The 22,160-nt window shown below is 35.4% G+C and overlaps 1 protein-coding gene and 1 long non-coding RNA gene across 3 annotated transcripts in view; one reads left to right on the top strand and one right to left on the bottom strand.

Moving 5' to 3' along the window:
- The window catches only part of ANKH (ANKH inorganic pyrophosphate transport regulator), a 211,119-nt gene that overhangs the window by 49,962 nt on the left and 138,997 nt on the right, over positions 1-22,160 (top strand). The gene's annotated exons all lie outside the window — the stretch shown is intronic.
- The window catches only part of LOC103094610 (uncharacterized), a 120,214-nt gene that overhangs the window by 2,623 nt on the left and 95,431 nt on the right, over positions 1-22,160 (bottom strand). Inside the window, exons 4-7 of one of the 2 annotated variants that reach the window (XR_008917792.1) lie at positions 22,025-22,093; positions 6,537-6,570; positions 5,729-5,878; positions 728-831 (exon numbers count right to left, since the gene is read on the bottom strand). This is a non-coding gene — a long non-coding RNA (uncharacterized LOC103094610). The remainder of the gene's footprint in view (positions 1-727; positions 832-5,728; positions 5,879-6,536; positions 6,571-22,024; positions 22,094-22,160) is intronic. The other variant, XR_008917793.1, reaches the window with a different exon arrangement.

The raw sequence follows: 22,160 nt of genomic DNA on the forward strand, positions 1-22,160 counted from the left end.
AAGGAAACATTAAAATGTATTGAGACTAGCACTAATTTTAATTTGCTTTTTTTAAAGAACTAAATTGAAAGCAATTGAATACTAACCCAACTACTATAACCTTATACTTTCTAATGCTTTCTTCAAACCATCTTGCCATTTTCAAAGTTTCTGTTGTCACCTCTGTACTGATGACTCCCAGAGAGCTATCTCCAACAAAGTTTTCTCACTGTGGCTTCAATCTGTATCTCCATCTGTCTCCTGAACATTCAGGTTGTCTAAAACCACACTTGTCACCTTTGAGTAACTTTTCTAACAATCTCTGTTTTTCCATCAAAAGCACTGCATTTCTTCTAGTTATCGAGGCTTGAAATCTCCATGTCATCTTTGACTTAGACCTTTCCTTTAACCCTCCTCCCCCATCCCTAATCAGTTTTCCTTCTAAATTCTCATTCTTATGAAGCCTACTTTCTAGCCTGTGACTCTTGCTATTTTTAAAGGTCCTTTTTTCCTGTCTTTTTTCAATATACAGACATTGGAAATCAGTCCTGTGGGCTCTTCACCAAGACAGGGAACAATGAAAGAAATGAAAAATTAAGTCCTCATCTTTTTATTCTCCATTTTAATAAATGTAAGATGTTTAAATAATTCAACCAGAATTCTAGTCAGTGAAAAAAGCCTTCAAATAGTTTTTGCAATTGCCTTTTGTTTTTTACATCATAACTGATTTCCCCCTTAACCTTCTTACCTTCCTTTGTAACAAGTAAAAACATTTCAACAAAGCCACCAGTAGTGATTTTGAATGGCTGTGTGCATGCATAGAACATTCCACATCTGGAGACCAACTTTCTTCTGAGAGGAGAGAGGAGTATTTCATTAACATTGTTCATCTGAGATTATTCAATCCCTACACAAGTATATATTAAGCACTTTCTCCATGTCAGGCGTTGTGCCAGCCACTCAATGAGGGAGGGGGGTGATGATGAAATACAGAAAATGGAATAAACTCTGCTTATGAAGTTTGCATTTCCTTAGAGGAAATAGCAAGTAAATATATACACATACACAGAATAATTATAAATGTGCTTTAGCACATTTATACATACATACATACAAGGTTTTGGAGCAGAGAGGCCCCTGATATTTAAGAATTGGGGAAGGCTTCCTATATCTGACCTAAGGTGGAGGTATTTGGAGAGTTCTTGCTAAACTTGAGTGGCAGAGAGTACAGAAGCACACAGATAGATGGGAGATGGAAGATTGGGTGAGGAACAGAGAGAAGGTCATTTCTACTGGATCTAGGCGTGTGGAAGTAATGTCTAGTAAGGCTCTAAAGATAAGTTAAGCCCAGCTTGTGAGGGACTTTAAAAGCTCAAAGGAAATTTTTATTTCATCCTAGAAACAAGCATTGTAGAAGATAGACTAGAATAGTAAAGGACTTCATACAAATTAGGAGATTTTTTAGTAGTCTAAGTGATGAGAAATAAACATCAAGAATATTTTAAAAATGAGGAAAGGCATTGTGTGACTGATTCAAGGGAAAAATCATCTCCAGATTTTTTTTTTGTATTTCTATCCACAGTTTATTTTTCCCCCAAATATCTTAATCAGTTTTATTCCCATGCTTCTTTGCCTGCTTACCTGAAAAGAGTTCTGATTTCTTTTACTTCGCATTGATTAGATAAGCAAGTTGGTTGAAATTTTTATGGATTAATAACTTTTTTCTATTCTTTAAATGTTATTAATATCTCTTGTCTTTAAACTTGATAGATATTTCCTCATTAAATACATTCATTATCTACATAAGAAGCAACTAGTATTTTCTCAACATTATAGATAGAGAAATTAAGACTGGAAATATCTATAATCAGAGAAACCAAGAGAGGTTAAAACATAAAACAGCTTACAGAAACTCTTAAAGGGAAAGGAGCCCAGACTTAAGATCCACTGAATCTGCTTCAAAACTTCTAAGTGAATCATAGAGGAAAATATATTTTTTTGTATTACAAACTAATAATATGTTACTTTTCTTGATGTCATGTACAATTTAGTATCTTTCTGGCTGATTTTCTTTCATATTTACTTTTTTTTTTGGACCATTAACCATAAATTGATCATTTTGTTATGACCCTTCATGACTCCATTTTGGGCTTTCTTGGCAAAGATACTGGAGTAGTTTACTATTTCCTTTTCTAGCTTATTTAATATGCGAAGAAATGGAGGCAAACAGGGTTAAATGACTTGTCAGGGTCACACAGCTAGTATCTGAGGCCAGATTTGAACTCAAGGAGTCTTCCTGACTCCAGACTTGGCACCTCACCCAGTTTCACCAATTGCCCCGCACTGATAATTCACTGTAACAAGTTTTTACTTGTTGAAAATTTGTCATGTTTCCTTCCCTGCTTTGTTCTCTCAGGACTCATGATAACCCACAATGGTGAAGAGATAACATTTTATTTACACACTAGAAATCTATTGAAATTACAGAAATTGTTGAAATAATGTGTATAAACTATGTCTAACATTTGAAATAAACCAGATGTCTATTGTTTTGGTAGTTGGTGAAATAATTTGTAGCATATAAATATAATAGGATGTTGCTGTACTGTAAGAATGGTGAGTAAGATACTGGAGAGATTTATATGGACTGATGCAAAGTGAAATAAACAATCAGGATAATAATATGTACCATGAATAAAATAATGTAACTAGAAAACAATACTAATAATATCAAAATTGAATGATACTTATAATGACCAATCTTGATTAGGAATACAAGATGAACAAATCTTCCTCCTTTTTTCCTTCAGAAATGGAGGGCTAAGAGCATATGATATTTCATGTGCTGTCAAAACTGTGTTGATATATTGGTGACTTTTGCTGAATTGCTTTTTATTTCTTTTTTATTAGTTCTAAGGAATGTGGGGAAGAATATATTTAGAAATGAAGGTAAAGTAAAAACCTAAAGATATAAAGTCTTATATTAACTGAATTTATAAAGTTTAAAATTATATTATATTAGAAATATCTGAATAATGACTACTCTTTCCTAACATGAATTTTTAATTAGGAAATACTTTCTTTTAAACTACTGACTATCATGGGCAACTAGGTGGCTCAGGAGATTGAGAGTCAGCCCCAAAGATGAGAGTTCCTGGGTTCCTATCTGAATTCAGACACTTCCTAGCTGGGTAACGCCAGGCAAGTCATTTAACTCCCATTGCCTACCCCTTATGGTTTTTCTGCCTTAAAACCAATATGCAGTATTGTTTCTAAGATTGAAGGAAAGAGTTGAAGGTGGAAAAAAGCCAACCCATTCTATTCTCTCTTCCCTCTGCTTCAGAAATACAACAATCTCCTGGGTCTCCTCTTACCTCTATTTCATCTCTTATTTTTGGGGTCTCTTATCCTGTTTCTGATTCCTTTCCCCACAAAATTTATCTTGGGATATCTTTTTTTTTTCTCCTATGTATGTTCTTGGTAATCTTGTTCTTAAATAAAACTTCAACTATCATTTCTATTGAAGTCACTCCCAAATTTGTATCTTAAGTTCTGATCTATTCTAAACTCAAGAGCTGCCTCTCCAGCTAGGGCTTCTCAATGTGACTGTCTCATTAATATCTTAAATTCGGTATATGCAGTATGTCTTTGCCTTTAAATCTCTCCTTCCTTCCTGACTGTATTACTCCACTCTATGACACCACTATTACTCTTTCTACCAGGGTAATGCTTGTAGGCTTGATCTTGACTTTCACTTTTTCCTGTCCCTTATTTTCAATATTTAGCCAGGGACTGGAAATTCTAGGTCCACAACATGTTTTGCTTCTCTCTTTTTTAATTATATTCTTACCATCTACCTGAACTGGCATAAGGACTACCTTGCAGTACCTCCCTCTCAAGCCATCCTTCTTACTAGTACCAGTACAAGCCTTCTCTTAGCTAGATCTCATTATGTCATTCTACTGCTTAAAACAAAATAAGCTCCAATATTTCTTCCTTTTTACTCCTCTACCAAAATAAAATCCAAACAGCTCTGCCTGACTCTCAAGACTTTGCACAACCTTGTACAAAAAATCAAGCCATTACCCAATTGATGAATGGGCAAGGGACATGAATAGGAAATTTTCAAATAAAGAAATCAAAACTATTAATAAGCACATGAAAAAGTGTTCTAAATCTCTTATCAGAGAAATGCAAATCAAAACAACTTTGAGGTATCACCTAACGTGATCGGCTAACATGACAGCAAAGGAAAGTAATGAATGATGGAGGGAATGTGGCAAAATTGGGACATTAATTCATTGATGGTGGAGTTGTGAATTGATCCAACCATTCTGGAGGGCAATTTGGAACTATGCCCATAGGGAGAAAAGACTGTCTGCCCTTTGATCCAGCCATAGCACTGCTGGGTCTGTACCCCAAAGAGATAATAAGGAAAAAGACTTGTACAAGAATATTCATAGCTGCTCTCTTTGTGGTCGCCAAAAATTGGAAAATGAGGGGATGCCCTTCAATTGGGGAATGGCTGAACAAATTATGGTATATGTTGGTGATGGAATACTATTGGGCTCAAAGGAATGATGAACTGGAGGAATTCCATGTGAACTGGAACAACCTCCAGGAAGTGATGCAGAGTGAGAGGAGCAGAACCAGGAGAACATTTTACACAGAGACTGATACACTGTGGTACAATCGAATGTAATGGACTTCTCTACTAGCAGCAATGCAGTGATTCAGGACAATTCAGAGGGACTTAGGAGAAAGAACTCTATCCACATCTAGAGAAAGAACTGTGGGAGTAGAAACACAGAAGAAAAACAACTGCTTGATCACTTGGGTCAATGGGGATTGATTGGGAATGTAGACTCTAAATGATCACTTTAGTGTAAATATCAATAATATGGAAATAGGTCTTGATCAATGACACATGTAAAACCCAGTGGAATTGCATGTCAGCTGCAGGAGGGGACAAAAGAGAGGGGAGGGAAAGAACATGAATCTTATAACCATGGGAAAATATTCTAAATTAACTAATTAAATAAAATCCCCTCCAAAGACTTTGAACAACCTAGTGCCATCCAATTATTAGAAAAATTTTATTGATATTCCTTTATTAAAAAAATTCAATGTCATTTCCCAGTCATTCTCCCTCTGTCTTGTATTTCTTCCAATGTCTAGTGCACTCACTAGTTTAATAATTTTTTGTGTGTTATAGTAAAATCTAATTTTTTAAATACCTTTCTTTCTTTTTTTTTTTTAAAACCCTTACCTTTCATCTTGGAGTCAATACTGTGTATTGGCTCCAAGGCAGAAGAGTGGTAAGGGCTAGGCAATGGGGGTCAAGTGATTTGCCCAGGGTCACACAGCTGGGAAATGTCTGAGGCCAGATTTGAACCCAGGACTTCCCGTCTCTAGGCCTGACTCTCAATCCACAGAACCACCCGGCTGCCCCCAGTACCATTCTTTAAAGCTACTTTCTTTAAAAAAAAAAACTGCATTGTAACTTTTTTAAGTGAACCATGTTCAGATAATAAAAGGCTAAAATAGACAATTTATATAAATAGTGGTAGGACTTTAAAAGATTAGTCCTTTTGGATGTTAGGTCAGTATTATTTGATTGAGGGCCATCGCTTCCTTCTTTTTTCTTAAGCATTGATTTCCTTTTTTCATCTTATCAGTCAGAAATATACAATAACCTTGAACACCAGTCATTTACACCTTATACATAATTAGATATTTTAGTAGTTACATTTGAATTCAGATATGATCCCTCCTTGTTGCTCCCTGCAATTGAACTCTCTTGTATCAAAGAAAAATAGCTGAAGCCAAAACATCAGTCCAGTGATACTGTCAGACATAATATGCAACATTCTCTTTCCATAGTCCCAGGATGACCCCTCTGCCAAGAGAATGGAGATATGTTTTAATTTCTGTTCTGTGGGACAGATCAGATTCCTTTTAGTTTTCATTTATATTATTGTAATGATTGTGTATCTATTTTTGGTACTGCTTCTGTCACTAGGTATCAGTTCATATAGCTCATCTCTTATATCTCTGAATTCCTCATATTAATCATTTCTTATGTTAATATTCATCCTATGGTACTTTGAGATGCCTTGGTTTGCTATTTCAAAAGGAATGAGTTCAGTTCATGATATCTTATTTCTTCCTAGTTCTTTGTCATCAAAAAAATTATATAGATTGATCCATATGATCTTCACAATAATAGTAAGAAGTAGTCATATATAGTATTTTTTATGACTACCCCCACTTTATAATTTCTTTGATCCTCACTACTTTTAGGTCACTTGACAAAGCCCTATCAAAACCAGGAAGCACATTCACATGTATTTTTTCTATTTCAAGTTTCAACGACACTGCTTTTATGCCTTTTAAACTCATGGATGTTCCTTGAGTTTAAAAAAAAAATACTTCTGATTGAATTCCATATTTTTCTAAGGGGAAAAAAAGAAAATTATTTTAAAACCACTTCATAAATACGAACATACTTATTGTCTTAAGTTAAATACAGCTTTGCCACCCAAATTCATCATTACCTAGATTTGTGACCTTGATAAAATGACTTTCCACCTAAATGAAAATGAGAGAATTAAATTAGATCTCAAAGGTTCCTGGCAACCCCTGTATGATTCTAAACATGATTTTTCTGAAAAATAAGGATGTTGAAAAAGTGTTTTAACTCTTTAATAGATTAAAATTGAACATTTCATTAGTAGAGGGTAGCATAAAATAATGATAGAAGGTTGGTATCAGGAGGTGAAAAGTTTGGCTCATCACTTGACTCTGATATAAATATTATACATATGTTTGGTGGTGGGTGGTGGGAGGAGGTGTTTATGTGTATGTAAGTATGTATGACAGACAGACTGTATAACTCTGGGAAAATCACTTATCCACACAGATAACTCTCTAAGACTATTAACTACAAAAAAGATCTGAATTGCTTGAGTTAGTTTCCTCAGTGGAGCACTTCTTACACTGATAAAATCACAGGTCCAAACACCAGTCCCTCCACCCAAAAAAAGGAAAAAAACTTCTCAAGTAAGGTCAACTAGAATTCCTTTCTAGGCTTCATGTTATCATGGTAGGGGCTGATAATTGGGGAAGCATCTTTTTATTCCTACTTCAGTAGCTAACTCAATTGCATTCAACAAATACTTCTTACAATGTAGTCTCTCCGAAGTCCCAGCCTAAGTGTTGGGTCTTTGTCCTTGGAGAGCTTGCATTTTAGTAGAGGGGAAATGTGATTATCTCTGAAGAAAAAGAATTGCAAAGTGCATTATCAAAATATACGAGAAAACCAAAGTCTTGTGAGCTTCTAAGAGAGGCAGATTATTTCTGTCTTTAGAGACTAAGTAAGAAGTAATATTTGAAAGGCACATAAGATTTTAAATAATTCCTTACTTGTTTAGGATTTGTAATAAAGAGAATATCTCAATTACAACCAAGCTTGTTTTTCCCTTTTCGAGTTGTCACTGTTTTTTCTAAAGGAGAAAAAAATATGCAAAACCCACAACATGTAAAATGTTTTGGACCAAAATTCCCCCTCACAACATTCAGGGATATATTTGGAAGCCACTTCCTTTCCTTCTCTAGGCATAGTGGTTTGTTTGATTTGGCCTCCCACTTCACCCGGAAGGGAGGCTGAATTTCCCTCTCTATGTCATTCCCCAGGCTATGGGAGTGCATGTGGGTGTGTATAATTGGATGAGGGGCCGAACACTGCTCTTAGGGCTGTTTGGGATAACATAATTGCCCTACCATGTATTCCTCAGTTATTGTCTGGCTAGCCTAGTTAAACCCCCCAACAGTGACCTGTGCCCAATGTTGAAAAATCACTGTCTCAAACAACACAGAAAAAGCATCTGTGTATGTGTGTGTGTGTATGTGTATTGAGAGAACACACAATTTTCCCTCAGTTATTTGAAATAATATATTTAGTAGTTGCCTTTGTAATGCTTTTTCTGTGAAAGTGATTCTACTGTATCATCTTAAATGAATTGCTTTTCAGTTTAAATTATTGCTGATAGGGTGAAAAATAATTTCAGTGTCTGGGCTCATCTTTTGTTCTGATAGTTAATTTGCCCTTTGTGTTTACCATTTATTTGTAAAACATTCAAGAGATTAAAGGAGAATCTATAACTTATAGTTTTTATCTCTTCTGCCCTATTATTCCAGCTAAACTATTAGCCCCTTGAAGACAGTGACTATATCATACCTTTCCTTATATTTCTCACTCTATCTTCTTTGCATATAGTAGTTACTAAGTAAATACTTGTTGATTTGATTCTCCAGGAAAGTTTTTTTCTGCTTACAAAGACATATAAGGCACAAATAGCATATTATACATTGTCATATGCACATGCATATTTATGTAACATAACATTATAGTAATAAGGTAATAAGTCTTGTCTCAGCAATAAAGAATTTTGAATCTTTGTTTACTTACCACATAGAATTTAGAGCTTGAAAAGATCTTACTCACCATAAAACTAAAGGATTTAGAATTTGGAGAGACCCTAGAGATAATCTGTTCAATTCACATCATTTTACAAAGAGAATCTGAAGCCTAGAAAAATTTGTGATTTGCTCAGGACAACACAGGTGAGAAACTGAACTGAGATTTGGTTCCAGGTCCTTCATCTCCAGATCACTGTCTCTTCACTATACCAGGCTGCTTTTCATAACAGTGAATGAGTTGCCTAAACACAGCTCTTGCTTTACTGGGTAATAGGTGATGTATAAACTAGGGATTTGATACTTCTCACACCTGACATTGAATATTGTGATATTTTCAGAGAACTTTAACATCTTACTGGAGTCAGCTCTTAAAAGAATAGCAACACAGTTAACTCTTGCTTACCTTTGAAGGCATTATCCATAGGAATTTATATCCATCCTCTAGATTAATTCTCAAGCTATCTGAAGACTAGGTAATTGTTACAAAAAGGGACAAAAAAATGGGAGCTTTGGGTGCTGGATTGATAGAATTCTTGTTATCTAAAGCTAAATATGTAAACATTTTTAAATTGATCTTTGTTCTCTTTGTTTCTTCTGCCCTCATTTAAAATAACCAAGTATTACCAATATATAAAAGGATTATTAATACATAGGAATTTTACTCAGTGTAAATACCAGGGTTTATTTCATGGAAACACTTTATGGATCAATTTTAGTGTGACTCTTCATAATTGTATAGCTAAATCCTTTTGGATAGGGGTCTAAGAAAGACCTACTTTATACTGAATAGCTAAGTACTATGGCAAATCATCTCATTTCATGGCCTAAAATTGATTGAAGCAATATGTTTCCTCCTCAGCTTTGCTGAACAGACCCCATGTAGGACAATAGAAAGATACTGAACACTGGAAGTCAAAATCTGGGTTCTGCTTTTAGTTCCACCCTTACTTTACTAGTTTTTCTTTGAATGTCTGATAGAAATCATTTGGAATCCTTCTGACCCAGGGCAGGGGGGCAGGGATGTGGAAGGGCAGCAGGTAGGGAATTTATTGATGACTTGTTCATTTTCTTTTTCTGAGATTCCACTTAATAGTTTTTCAACCGTGGCAAGTCACCTCACTTCTCTGAGTTTTAATTTCTGCTCTGTAAAATCAGATAGTTGGATTGCAAATAAATAATCTAAAGAAGAAGATAGAAAATACAGCCTAAGCATTGTGAGTATGATGGAACCATATAAAAATGTCATTGGGAAATGTTGAACAAAATTAATGAAAATGCAATAGAACATAGACAATGTTCATATGTGGTTTTCTAAGTCACTGTGAGTCCTACAGAGATCCTTACATTTAGTTGAGTATCCCCCATTCCTCTTTGAGTTTAATGACATTGGTGTAGAGTAGAGGGGTCAAACTTACAAATTTGGGCTACAGCCCATGGCCCCAAGAGGCCTCTTACACTCCAGAATGACTCCTGGACTCCTAAAATGTCACTGAGACATAGTTAACAAAATAAACATGCAACACAATATAGATAATGTTAATTTATAATTTCCTAAGTGACTATGCCACCAGTAAAATCTATTTCTACTTCAATGTGACACCATTGGTCTAGAGTAACTCCTGAGAAGTTAACTGGTAATTAACCCAAAATCGTTCGCCCTGAATCAAAGCTGGGAGTAGAATCCAAATTCATGTGCTTTTTGACTTGGAGATCCAGTGCACTTTTCACACTCTTTTTTGTTAGCTTATGCTTTTGTTTTTAAATATCAACAAGTGAAAAGTCAACTGATTGTCGTCTTTAGTTGTAAACCATAGCTATGTCATTGTGAAAAACTGATTTGAACATGGACCTAAATTCCAACTGCAAATCCAGCCTTTTTTCCATGTGTGGGCAAAAACACTCTAAGAAAATATTCTAATTACATTGCTGTTATATTTTCAATCTCTTGCCATGCTCATACAGCTGTAGATACATACACAAACCTTCATACCAGTATTCCTTCCAGTTTTGAAAGAACAAGTTCAGGTATAGTGTGCCATTAGAGGAAAAGAGATCTAATTCATTATAGGTTGTTCACCTTACCTGATGCAGTTTGTATTAATTTATGATAAATGGTTTGTCAAGGATGCTTAATACCCCATGCACATGGAAAAAACCTCTGACACTGTGTATTTAGTATTCTAGCTCACTGGGGTGTGTTTAAGTTTATTGATCTGGCCAAAACATCTGTTTGTCACCACATTAGCCAAGCAGACATTACATGAAGCTAAGGAATAGTAGTTTTGCATCCTGGACTTTCTATCGTAGTTGGATAATTTCCTAAAATCCAACATTGCTCATAACTTCTTCATTTGCATTTGTTTCCTGTAATATTGTTAGTGTTACTATTTAAAAGCCTAATTCCCTACCTTTTACATAATTAGAATTTCAGGGCAGGAAGACAAACTAAAATAAAAGAAGATAAAAACTTGGGACTTTAAAATATACTAGTATTTTGAGTTAGAGTAATACCAAGCACAGCAAATTTAAGTTTCTTAATGTACTACATCCATGCTGGAGATACAGAGACAAAAACAAAGATAGATTTATTCTCAAGGAGCATTAAGTTTTACCCAGACTAAAATGAAGGGGGTGATGTACATGTGTGTGTGTGTGTGTGCACACACGCGCGTGGGTGAATGAGTATGTATGAAGGGAGATAAAATCAAAACCCCCATTTATCTGTCCTTACAGAATATAGCAATATACATATATATATATATATATATGTATGTATACACACACACACACACACACATACATACTCTTCCTTGCATAATTCATGGGAAAGAAAATACTGCCCACTGGAGGAGAAGGGATCTACATGGAAAAAATGTCGAAGATATAAATGGAGAAGGAGGTATTAGGTGACAGCCAGAAAATACAAAAAGACAGGAGGAGAAGACCTATAGAGTTCTGGGGAATAGCTGAAAATATGAAAAATTTCATTAAAAATGGTTATTCTAATAAAATGACAAATATGTGTGGTTTTGACATCAGAATTATTCATAAGTAGATTTTTATATTATTCTTTTATTTTTTCAGCCTATTATTCAATCATTCAATTTTTAAAAATTTGTAAACAAAGTTAATTTTCCCTTTTACCAATTACATAAATTCTCCTACATACTTTTCTAGATAACTAGAGAGATTACATTTTTTTTTTTAACTAAAACACACTGAAAAGTGAAAAAACTGGGGTAGCTAGATGGTTCAGTGCATAGAGAGCCAGGTCTGGAGTCAGGATCGCCAGGTTCCAAATCTGGCCTCAGACTTGTCCTCCTCGCTGTGTGACCCTGGGCAAGTCATGTAACCCCTCCATTGCCTAACCCTTACCACATCTGCCCTGGAACCAATAGTTAACATCAATTTTAAGACAAGAAATAAGAGTTGTTTTGTTTTTAAAGAAAAGAAAGGTAGAAATAATAAGCACATTATGGTAGCAGTAATTGTAAAAGTAGGAGGAAATGAAGAGGGGAAGGATAAGCAGTTATTAAGTACTTATTATGTATTAGGCACTATACTAAGTATTTGACAAATAATATCTTATTTGCAACCCTGGCAAATATAAGACCATGAGATTTAAATTTCTTTGTACCAACCTAAGTACTCAGGGTTAGATTATACCAGAGCACTGGCAATTCACCAGTAGATGATGAAATGATCTGCATCTCAGTAATGGATGAAAAAATAGCAATGTCTAGCCACATGTAAGTGAAGACTTAAGAGAGAATCAGATATTGTAGGAAAGGCACTGGCCCTGGAGTCAGAACACCAGGGTTCAACTCCTGCCTCTGATACTACCTCTGTAACCTTAAACAAGTCACTGAATGAACTTCCCTGGCCTTCAGTTTTGCTATCTATAAACAAGAGGATGTTAGACCAGATGGTTTCTGAGGTCCATTCAAACTCTTGGTCAGTGATTCCTCTGAACAGTGTCCTCTAACATTAATTTGCCTATGCCAATTCATGGAAAAAGACAGAATTCTTCAGTGAAATGTTTTCCCTTTAGTGTCACTGCATTCTGAAGAAAATTAGGGAAGGCTGGTTAATCAGTTAATGCTGTGACATCTCCTTAATGTGTTTCATTTTCAGATCTCAAAGCCATTTTCTTGTTCATTCATTAAAGAAGACCTTAATGCCCCCCCCCAACATGGAGTGATAATACTTCTAAAATCTGTTCAAATAAATTTTTATTACTATATCTAGTAAGACTTTTTGTAGACAACCCAAAAGAGATTGCCTCTTGCTGTCAACACACCAAATCTGACACTATACTTCTGCCCCAGCTCTGTAATTAGCCTAAGCACTGAGCTAATTCTTCTGTAGCATCCTGACTTTAGATGCTTTCTTTTTGCTCTCTTTCTGAAATGTAGAAAATAAATTTAATACTTTCTTTTTGCTCTCTTTCTGAAATGTAGAAAATAAATTTAAATAGACTCAAGCAATGATAATACCCAATCAGATCAAGTGGGAGAAAGCCACAGATAGGACACAGTAGCTGAGAAGTGACTTAAGAAATCATAGCTGCCAATGAGTTAAAAATCTACATTATAAAGACTATTTCTGATGTTTTTAATGTCTGTAATTTACCTATGAGAAGTGGCCAAGAAGTCAGAAAGGCCTGAATTACACTTTTATTTCTCCTGTGTAACTCTGTGCCTCAGGGCAAGTTCTTTAGCACCTAAGAGCCCTGAACATCTCTCTTAAGAAAGAATATTGGAGAATTTGCTTTGGTTGAGAGAGTACATTTCCCTGGAAGGAACATGCTCTACAATGAATCAGAGACTGGCTTTTAGGTTAATCATACTACTGTTCTCTTTCCATGGATGTAGACAATATTAGATAAGTTGTTTTGGAGTGTTTTGTTTTTTTGGCATGGGGAAGGAGAAAGTCCTGTAGCATATTTTGTGTTTGTGTGCCTTATATTAGAACTCTCTCATAATTCAAACTGTAACTTTATTGCAACCTTTATTTTAAAATGAAATATAAAAATCACTTTCTCCAATATAATTCTCGAGAAAAGCAACCATTAATTATTACATTAGTTTATATTTGCAATCCAGTATCAATGATGTTGTCCAAATGAGGATAATTTGTAAGTTTATGGATCAGTTCTGAGGTAGAGCATTATGAACTCCAGAAGTGCCTAAAAGCCTGTTTTTCACGTCTTATTTAACTTTTTTTCACCATGTAAATTTTTTTCTTGGTATAACTTTTTTCAACTTATCTCAGACAAAGATGTGGCCTTTCTCGTATCCATGGTCAACTCCTCTTTTTTCCAATTATCAGGCAAACATCTTTAAAAAATCTCTCCCTCTGGGGAAAAAAAAGAAATTACCAATATGGGACTTTGTTTTGACCTTCTATTTCCTTTGCCCTACTCATAGTTTCTCCATGAAACCTATATGTTGGTAGAATGAAGGTTATTTTGGTTTTTAGCTTTGTGGAGATAGGAAGAAATGGATATAATTTTTCTTCTTTAACTGAGGCTGTCTGAGGATTTTCCAGACAGTCAGTGTGGGAGATTTTTGCACACACCTACTTGTTCAGTGGGTTTCTGTCTGCTGCCTGTTTATCTGGGCTGTGATACCACAGGAAGAAAGGAATTTTTTAAAATGTGGAAATGACTTCTTCTGCGTCAGAGGATGTGAACTTGAAAGTGATTTGCTCATGTGCATCACCAATTTGGTTGGAAAGAAGCCACCTTTTCCCAGGCATCCTACCATTTATTGAGTCAGGCTAGGAGTGTCTTTTATGTAGATGCTGGCATGCTTTCTTCTCTTACCATAACAACATAGTAAATGAAGACTATACCTTCTTACAGTGAATCATACATTTTATTGACATATCTTTTCTTCTCCTCCAATTCTTTCTCTGCCTTCTTCTACTATTTCTTCCCTTCCCTTTTTTCTCTTTTTCTTCCCTTTTCTCCTTATTCTTCCTCTCCTCTTCAAGAAGTAACCCCCCCCCCCCATCCTAGTAAAGCTGGTAAACTGACAATTCCAGTGATTACACTTAGGACAGAATAATCAATCTAAAAAAAAATCCATCAGAGATGTTGAAATCAACACAGGAGCAGATTTCAGACAGTTGAGGAAGGCATGAGGATAATATTAACTCTAATCTTTGAATGTCTCTTTGCCCTTTGGAGTAAATGTAAAGAATTGTCATGAAATGGATATTAGTCCAGGATTGCAAAACTGCTACCTGGTACTTGCTTTGAAACACAAATCATACCTAATATTAGTAATATCTTGATGACAAGTATATAGGTCACAATATTAGAGCAAATATGTTTTATGTATTATTCATGGTCAAACATATTATTATGACACCTGAATTATTTGGGTACAGACGTTCAAACTTTGCCATCAATAAGTGTTGTATCTAAATTGATGGCCTGCCTATCAATTGGTCTAGCTAGAAAGAATACTAGAATTTGTTACAGAATGCATGAATTTGAGTTCTCAGTCTATGAGTCATATGGTCATGTGCACAACTATCTTCATCTATGAAACATAAATACCATTAGCACTACCTATGTTAAGAGGATTGCTATGAGGAAAGTGCTTTGTAATCTATGAAGTGCTGGGTAAATGGGAGCTGCCATTATTTAAATCAATAGTAGTGGCCTCATTAGGAGCCAATGGTTACATTCTGCTGGAGTGCTATTTATGAAGTGTATAATAATCCTTCTATTCAGGTGGTTTTAAGAAAGCACAACTGTAACCCAAATTCATTAGAAATTAAATAAAACATACAGTGCATTTGGTTGACATTAAGTATATGTGCCTGTAGAGGTATGTATTTTTTCTCCTTGAAATAAAAAAAGGGGAAAGATAAAACTTCCTAACAATTACACCTATCCAAAGGTGAAATAGACTGTCTTAGGATTTGATTATGATTGTTCTGTGTTGCCTGTAGTCTTCAAAGAAAGATTGAATGAAACTTGGAAAGAATGTCAAATTTCTGTTCAGATAGATGTTGGAGGAGTGAGATTCTAAATTCTTTTCCAGCTCTAAGAATGTGTGTTTATCTATTGAAGTCCACTAATGTCCAGACACATGTGACAGTAACAGAAATCAGTCCATATGATAAAAGATCTTAGAGCCTAGTATTAATAGGAGAAAATTAATATGTATCAAATAATATTGCTTTTGAAAATAAAATATCAGTCAAACCATTAAGATCATGACTTCATTTTTTTTAAAGTAATTTTTTAAAGACAGCATAATATGGTAAAATGAGTACTGCTCTTAGCCCAAGAGATTTAGCTCTAGCACTTTTCACTATGTAATCATGGGCATCTCACCCAACATGCAGAATAAATTGATAAGGGAGACAGTGCTAACAACTGTGAAGGTCAGAGCGAGAAGGCTTCATTGAAGAAGCACATAAGCCTTGAATTACAGCAAGAATTTTGAGAGGTGGGAATAGGGTGGGAGGGGCCATCAGGGATGAAGGACAGCTTGTGTAAATGTATATGGGTAAAAGATGCTTTATCAAGTTTAGGGAACAGCTAATAGTTCAGTTGTGCTAGAACATAAATGTTATGAATAGGAACATTAATAACATTAATTAGACTGGAAAAGTACATTTGGAACTGGATTATGGAGAGCTAAACAATTTGTATTCTGTCCTAAAGATACTAGGGTATCACTGAAGGACTAGGTTTTTTGTTTTTTTTTAAGCTGTGGATGTGATCTGTTTAGACCTCTGCTTTAGAATAAAGACTGGAAGCCAGATCTCATTTCATTAGTCCAGGAGGAAATGATCTGGGATAATTGTGTAAGTAGACAGAAGAGGATGGAATTGACAAAGTGTGACTTTTGATTAGATTGTAAGAGGTGAGGGAAAGGAGACAAGCTCAAAGGTTATAAACTCAAGTCACTGAAAGAATAGTGGTACCCTCAAAGGAACTAGAGGTGTTTGCAGGAAAAGATCATTTGGGATGTGGGAGGACATTAGTGAGTTCTGTTTTAGATTTGTTGTTTTGAGAAACTGATGGGGCATAGAATAGAAGACTAGGAGAGAAAACTAGTGCCCCAACTATTAATAATAGTAATTTACATTTTTATAGTTTACAAGATTTTTAAAGTACCTTACATTATTTCATTTGATCCTCACCTTAACACTGTGAAAAAAAGTGTTATAGACATTATCATTCCCATTTTACAGGTGAGGAAGGCTCATAGAAGTTAAATGCTTTAAGGATTATCACATAGCTAGTAAAGGGCAAAGGCAGACTTTGAGCTCATGCCTCTCTTAACTTCAGATTTACTGACTGATCCTTTCACTATAGCACTTTGCTACTTATTTCTAGCTTGATGTATGGATTTCAGAGCTGTCAGTATAGAAATGGTCCTGTGAACCTATTGGAACAGATGAATTCACTAATAGAGAGTATAGCATAAAGAGAAGAAGGCTTAGTAAAGGGCCCTGGTGAATATTCATGTGGGAGGATGAACATGAATAATGATCCAGCCAAGCAGAGGACAAGCAGTCAGAGAGGTAAAGCCAAGAGAATCATGGCTTGAAATTCAAGGGAGGAGAGATTTCTACAAAAACGGGGATGACTATAAGAGAAATGAAGGAAGATGAGGACTGAGATAAGGCAATTAAATTTTAGAGACACTTGGTAACTCCACAGAAAGCAGTTTTAATATTATAGTGGGACTGGAAGCCAGCTTGCAAAAAAAAATGAGTGAGTAGGTGGTAATGAAATAGAAGGGCAGCTAGTAGAGGTAATTATTTCAATGAGTTTGGCAGTAAAAGGGAAGAGAAATATAAGAAAGCATCTTAAAGGAAAGTCCTAGTCAAGTGAAGGAGTTTTTTGTTTTGTTTTAATAGTGAAAGCAGAGCTAAACATGTTTATGAGCAATGGGAAAGAAGCCCATACAGGAGTGATTAAAAATGGATGGTAATTGATCACTGGGATTCCCACCAGAAAAGCAGAATTAATTTATAGAATGCAGGAAATCCCGATCAGGCATGGATTGACCTTGATATGGAGGAAACCACCTCTGCCTCAGGTCAGATTATTTGGAGAGAAATCATGAAACTACCTTTCTTCCATTAAAAAAATATAATACAGTTTTCAGGGAAATTAGCACATCAACTGACTTTTTAAAAAACACGTTATTTGATTTAACATTTTATCTTCATTAGACTCTAAGCTATGAAGACACAATTGTATTTAATCTTCTAATAGGACTTCAAATCACTGTTCTATTCTTAATGTAGAAGTGGTTTGAGATATAGAGCATCTCATAAGGAATACTCATATGATGGATGAACAAAAATTTCTCAGGAGAGTTAGAGGAATGATTGAGGATTGGAAGAAAGACAAAGAATTAGCAAAGTCATATATGTTGAAAAATATATCGCTGAGCTCAGTCAAGGCTCAAGGGAGGAAAATAAGACCAAGGGAGGTGAATTGAGATATTCATGAGGAATGAAGCTGTTGAAGTAAGGACATAAAATAGGTTTAGGGTTCACATAGAGGAAGAGATGGAAAGAGAGATTATAATTAGGAAGATTTCAGAATTCAGTTTATGGAGGTAAAACAATTGGAATTGATAGTAAAATCAAAACTGTTTATTCCTGTGAGTGACTGAAATAGAAGAAAATGAGACTTGAGAAAGTCAATCCACCTGGGTTTTTTTTCCACCTTGGGAAATTGCCACATGCATTGAATTCCCAAAGTTTATGAACAGAGATTGAGGCAAAAAGGACTTCTATGACCTAAGTTCTTGAGAAAGAGGAAGAGTAGTAACAAGGAATAACATAGCTAATGGTAACAAGAATGAAGAATGAATTATTTTGATAGATGGAGTAAACCACAAAGCAATGAGAGGTTGTTGAATGATGATGGCAGAGAGATCTGTCCATGGCGGTGGAAAGCAAAATCTATAATAATCCTTTCTCCTGACTCAATGTATTGGTGAGCACTAGAGAAGGTGGCAGGGTCTTTGGAAAGAGTTAGCTTTCTTAGAGCTCAAGAAGACTCAGAAAAGAAGTAGGCTAGGAGGAAATTAAAGGATGGAGGGGTTCCAGAGAGCACAATGAAAAGACAATAGGAGGGTTGAATTGAATAGGGAAAAGAATCTAAGGAAAGGTAACAAGGAAGGGCATTTTTGACATCAGGACAAAGACCTTGAATCACTGGAATTGGAAGAGTAGAAAGTATAAATTTACTAGTTATAGGACTGAGTGAGGGGAGTACCAATTGATCAGGAGTTTCGACTTTCCCAGGTCCTGTGGAAGTAGAATGGAATTTAATCCCTAAGGACAAGGTTGTACTTAACAATGGTGCCAGCTCCTTAGCTTCATCCCAAGATGGTAGAGGAAAAGACACACCTAGAAGATATAACCACATCTTGCCTCCTACTGGCATCCACTCAGCTCTGTGTCAGGCATAGAATCTTGGTCCCTTTGCATTTTGGCACTAAGTCTGTCTAAGATTCTCGTCTTTGTGACTCCAGGTTTGGAGTCTCTTCATGACTAAAAATGGAGATAGTAATACATTATTGATATATGAGTACTACCTCAAGATTGTTGGGACAGACTTGTGTTGTAAACCCTAAATAGTGTGGAACAATAAGTAAAATACTAGAATTGGAGGCAAAAATCTAAGAATTTTCTGACTTCAAATACATGATATCTGTAAAACCCTATATGTCTTTTCACTTCCTCAAATGTCTCTTAAGGTAGGACTTGTCCCTGGGCAGCTAGGTGGTACAGTAGATAGAGTGCCAGGTCTAAAGTCAGGAAGACTCATCTTCTTGAGTTCAAGTCTAAACTTACAAACTGTGTGACCCTGGACAAGTAACAGCCTTGTTTGCCAGTTTCCTCATCTGTAAAATGATCTGGAGAAGGAAATGGTAAACCACTCCAATCAATATCTTTGCCGAGAAAACCCCAAATGGGGCCATGAAACTCAGATACAACTGAAATAGACTGAACAGCTAGAACAATAGGACTCACTCCATAGGATTATGGTGATCAAATAAAGAAAAACAGCTGACTGCCATACAGGGGATCCCCAAAGTGCAGTTTTTAAGTTTAAAATTTAAGTTTAAAAATACACTAAAACTTTTGGGGTACCCTTAATAAAGGTGGCAAAGCATTATTTCATTTGACCTCCTTTGTAGCCCAAGTATTATTCATTGGTCACCTGTTTTTAGGTCCAATACTGTCTACACTTCAGAATTTATTTAATAGCCTTGTTGTAAACTCCAGTTAACAGAAGGTAAGTTGTTTTCAAGTAAAAAGTGAAAGACAACATACAAGGGGATTTAGTGCAGGGGCTATGTTCTTCCCTTCTAAGCCATCTGGTTTCCTCGTTGCTATGGCTACATGGACAGCCTACTGATAGAATACAGTGTAAATTAAGAATATTTTAATGGCAGCACTTTCTTTGGTCATCCAATGCCAAATGGTTTCTTAATGAAACCTTTAATGAGAAACAGTATATACAGATAAAATTAGCTTTCAAATGAGAGTCATTTTCATTCTTTTTCATTGTTCTGTCTTCCCCTAAATCTCACTGTCCCCCAGTCCATGTGGGACATGAGCTTCACATATACTCTTGCCAACAATTTAGTGCAGCTCATAGAAGTTTTTTGGCTTGTAAATGCTGTAATGGCTTACTGTGGTTTTCATAAAGATGTCTATGACTTGAGGAGTACGAATGGTATAAAATGAATCATGATTGAACTTAATCCTATGGAGAAAAGTGGTCATTTTAGGATTCTTTCATCATGGTGGCATAGTAGACTTTGGAATTAATGATGCCTGGCTTTCAACCCACCTTCTGGCCCTTACTAAACTGTGTAACCATGGGTAAATCATTTCACCTCTCTGAGCCAGTTTCACCATCTGTAAAGTGAATAAAATAATACCTCCAATCCCTGTCTCACAAGATTGAGAGGCAGGGGAAATGCTTGCTGTCCTCAGGTGATTAAAAGACTCTCAGGTAGAGGATGGATTTGATTTTTCTCCTAGAACAACAATGGAAGTTGCAAAGAGAAATTTTGACTTAACGTGAAGAAAAATTCCTAAAAATTAAAATTGTTCAAACTGGAATAGATTAATTCAAAAAGTTTCACATTCTTTCCTATTGTACTCCAAGCAGAGGCAAGATGGCCCCTTGTGAGACCTATTAGAGTGAAGATTCCTTTATGTATTGGTTAGACCAGCTCTAACTCCTGAGATTCCTTCTAAGTCTCAAAATCAGTGATCCTGAGATCAATAGAAAAGAATACCTTCCATCTTTTCTTAGTATCAATTCTAAGTCAGAAGAGAAGCAATGAGTAGGCAATCAAGGTTAGCTGACATGCCCAGCAGCACACAGCTACAAAGAGTTTGAAGTCAGATTTGAGTCCAGGACTTTCTATCTCCAGGCCTGGCTTTCTTTCCTTAGTGCTTTAGTAAATAATTTTATAAAAAAGTATTATGAAAAATTCAGTTGTTGTGATGGTGGTAACTATTATTTTTGTATGTGAAGGCAAAAAAAAAACTACCCAAATGAATTGTTATGTAAAACTGTTGCTTTTTGATTTTTGTTAGTTTTACGTGTCTTAAGTGAGACCTCAAAGAATGACAGCCTACAGTTAGAGCATCCATCAATTGACAAGCCTTTGTGAATTAAATTAAATACTTGCTTTGTGCCAGACACAATACTAGAGTATAGGAATAGAAACAGAAAAAGCAAAATTGTCCCTGCTCTCAAACAGCTTACTTTCTACTAGAAAATAAAACATGTCACTAAGAAATAAAATTCCCATAGGCCCTTTGGTCCATATCTTTATTTTGTACTTTTAGTAGCAAACTGGTAATGGGATAATAATGTAGTCCTCTGATTATGGTTTTTTATATAATTCAATTTTCTGAGCAAAAAGATGACAACTGTGCCTTGTAAGTGAGCCAGGTGATGACATGCCCCATCTTCTTGGTCAGTTGCAAAGTTTTTGTTCCCATGCCAACAGATGGTCTTCACTTTGAAAGGGTTATGACCTTTAAGCTTATTGCAGGAGACAGAAGACAGTTTATGTCTGATTATTGCCCACAAAGGGATTAGTCATGAAAACATTTTTTGAGCAGGTAGTTGGAAAGAATTGCCCAATTGAGAGATTCAGCATCTGTCTAATAGAGGTCTTCATAAAGTCTTTTTATATTTTTATTAATAATTTAGATCCTGATAACATTTGTACAACCCAGTGTAAGAACTAATCGGCTCTGGGAGACAAGAGGTGAGGGAAAGAAAATGAAACATATAAACATGGGAAAATATTTTAAAATTAACATTAAAAAATAAACAATTAATTTTAAAAAATAATTTAGATCCTGAGTTATGTTAGAAATGGTCCAACCTCCAAGTGGTATAGCAGGAAGCCAGATTATTATTAAAATTCAGAAAATACATTTCACAGCATAATCCTCCTTCAGAAATTTTTTGTGATCATCATATAAGATGTTATTGTTGAGGAAACTCCCTCTGTAAAAGATAGCAACATCTTACCTGCAACTTACAGTCTTAGAGCAGATATTAAGCTGGGGTCCATGGACATATTTTACAGGATTTGTGAACCTGGATGTGAAACATACATTTTGATTTAAATATAATTATTTTCTTTGTTATGCCTGTGTACTTTGAA

Source organism: Monodelphis domestica, chromosome 3, assembly GCF_027887165.1.
Source record: "Monodelphis domestica isolate mMonDom1 chromosome 3, mMonDom1.pri, whole genome shotgun sequence".
In the NCBI taxonomy this organism is placed as follows: Eukaryota; Metazoa; Chordata; class Mammalia; order Didelphimorphia; family Didelphidae; genus Monodelphis; species Monodelphis domestica.